Below are 2,886 nucleotides of genomic sequence, written 5' to 3'. Positions count from 1 at the left end.
AAGGTTAACTAAAATCAATATAATCACATTATTAATTTAAGTTTAATATTTCATTCTTTTGTAAATTGCAAAGAAACAAATAAAATACAAACTTATTGATAAATTTGAAGATATCACATAATTATTTTACAAAAATGATAAATTAAAAAATGGTAAATTAAAAATAAACACCAAAATTTAAATATTTTTAATAAAATCAAAGCTTTAAATTTCATTTATTTTAAATATATTTAATCATTAATATGATGTAATAAATTACTCGTATAATTAAAATTAGGTAAATTTACTATTTAAACTAAAATAAATAAAATAATAATAATGTTATTAATCTAAATTTAATACTCCACTTTTGTAAATTGCAAGAATAAGAAAACCTATCTCAAGAAATAAGAAAACTATTGAAATCTAAATAAATTGGACTTTATCATAGAACAATTTAAGAAATAGACATGTATTGTTTGAACATTTTCCTATATTTTATATTGATATCATTTAATTTCTCATTGTTACAAAGTTTTTTAAATACTATTATTTATATTGATATATATTTATATCATTTCAATTAATTATTTCGATAAATTAATGATAATTACTTGAGATCACAATTGGCATGGATCACACCCATCCTTAACATAGCTAGATTTTTATGCTACCGCTATGTGAACGAACTTCATCTTCATACGAAGCAATTCATGTTCATGTACATGGTGCGGTCAATGGAGATGACGCGTAATCCACTCTGTCAATGAAAAGGATATTTCTCCTCTATTTCATCATAACATAGTGGCCACACAAACAACCCCCGACGAGAGCAACCGCATCATACAAACTGCCCGGTAGGTGTTGACCAATACTACTCACTTCTCCTCCGTGTTTACCTGCGAGGAGGAGAGTAGCTGTAGGTTTTGGTTTCAACTTCATACAGCGCCCAGGGTTCACGGGAGAGACCTTTTTTATTATAGGGATTAGTTTTACAGCCGTGTGGTGATGGCGATGAGAAGAGAGCAGGATGATGGTCATAAAGTTAAGCTGAACGTTGGGGGAAAACGATTTGTGACGAGCCCAAGTACTCTGGCAAACGCAGGGCGGGAATCGATGCTGGGAGCCATGATCAGCCACGATTGGGCGTCTGAGAGACCAAATGGCCACGAGTATTTCATCGACAGAAATCCAGCCTATTTCTCCCTTCTCCTCGACTTCCTGCGAACAGGGGAACTTCACGTCCCTCCACACATGTCCCAGAAAACCCTGTACAGAGAGGCGTTCTACTATGGTCTCATGGACAGAGTCCATAGCGCCACATGGGCTCACAACTTGGATGGAAACCGAATTCGACTTGCCGCTTCCATTCATGGAAAAGCCACGGGAGACGCCACGGCTATCAGAGCAGCGCAGGACGGAGGATGCTGCGTGGCACACGGCAGCATGGTTCATGTCTACGATTGGACCATGGAGGAGCTACAACCCCTCAATCTTGATTACCATCTCGTTAACGATGTGGGTTTTCTGAATCCCCAACGCCTCGTCATCGGCACTTGCGCCAGCGTGGACAAGCCAAACCACGGCGGCATGGCGAGCTTCAATACCAGAACGGGAAAGCTGCAGCATAGATTCCAAGTGTACCATCAGGGCGACAAACCCAAAAATTTCACCGCCGGAGCGCTCGCCAGCAGCAGCCACGGTCACGTGTACGCCAGTTGCAGAGGGTTAAAAGCCGAATACGGAGTAGGGGTGTGGGATCAGACTACAGGTGAGCAAGTGGGTTTCGTATACGATTGGCCCCTCGGAGATGCAGGGAAGCTACAGTGGCTTCCCGAGAGCAATCTCGTCCTGGCGGCGACTCTGTATCCTCGAAGTGATCATGGTTACATCAGCTTGATGGATTTCAGGGAAAAGAACAGCGCAGTCTTGTCGTGGACAGACTGCCATCTTTTGGACGACAAGGTGGTGGTCGACACCGTGGCCATGGAAGATTGCAGTAGCGTATGTGTGGTGAATCAATATGATAATCTCGGATTTCTTGATACGAGGTCCATGAACCATGTGAAGTGGTGTCACCGGAATCGGCCCGGAAAAATGGTATCTCAATCACTTGAAGAGGGGGAAGAAAGATTGTATTCTAAATTGGCAGCCTGCGGACTGCAGCTTTTCTCGACAAAGAAGGAGAAGGTGCACGTATTCTGTGCTCCTCATTGGGTGCTCACATCGCAGATACAGAACAAAGTCGGACCATATGGAGGCGGTATCGCCGATATTGCTGTTGGCGGAGACCGTCTGTTTGTTTTGTATGATGAAGAAGATGTGTTTGATGTTTGGGAAACTCCAGTTTCTATGAACACCAGTGTTTATCAGGACGATGAATAGCCGCTTATTAGGTTTGTGTATTGAACTATATTGATACTGTACAGCTGATCAGATACCGTATGTAGAAGATTTGAGAACAAAAGCTTTTATATACATATAAACCGATTTTGATTCTTCTTTGGTTTTAAGCTGCAACCCAAAGAATCTATTTTAAAAATTAGCTTCCAGTTGCAACTCAATTAAATAAAAATGTAAGAATTTATGCTAAAGTCCTTTGACATGGAGCCGGTTTCGGACCGACTCCATCATCGAAATTGCGTGTTGTATTCTGTTAAGTAACCGAATGGTATGGCAATAAGAACAATCTTATCCTTGGTTTGGAAGAATTGCATAAACTGCGGATTGCTTCATATCCTTTGATTGAGTCGCTCAGTAAAGTAGGGTCCAACTAGTTACGAATTTGTCCACTGTTCCTTTGATTGATTGAGTCGCTCAGTAATGATCCACGACCCTGGTAAACAGGGTTTGTCCACTGTTCTCAGCTTCAAGAAGCTTCAGTTAACTGTTCTCATGATATACCTT

General features: G+C 40.6%; 1 pseudogene; it reads left to right on the top strand.

The window, feature by feature from the left end:
- Nucleotides 1–818: 818 nt before the first annotated feature.
- On the top strand, nucleotides 819–2,609 carry LOC149184822 (BTB/POZ domain-containing protein At2g24240 pseudogene; annotated as a pseudogene).
- Nucleotides 2,610–2,886: the final 277 nt, after the last annotated feature.

The sequence above is a fragment of the Pinus tabuliformis genome, chromosome 3_2 (genome assembly GCF_031772625.1).
Source record: "Pinus tabuliformis cultivar Carrire ecotype Pingquan chromosome 3_2, CPIR1, whole genome shotgun sequence".
Classification (NCBI taxonomy): Eukaryota; Viridiplantae; Streptophyta; class Pinopsida; order Pinales; family Pinaceae; genus Pinus; species Pinus tabuliformis.
This window is presented reverse-complemented; position numbering and strand designations above follow the sequence as displayed.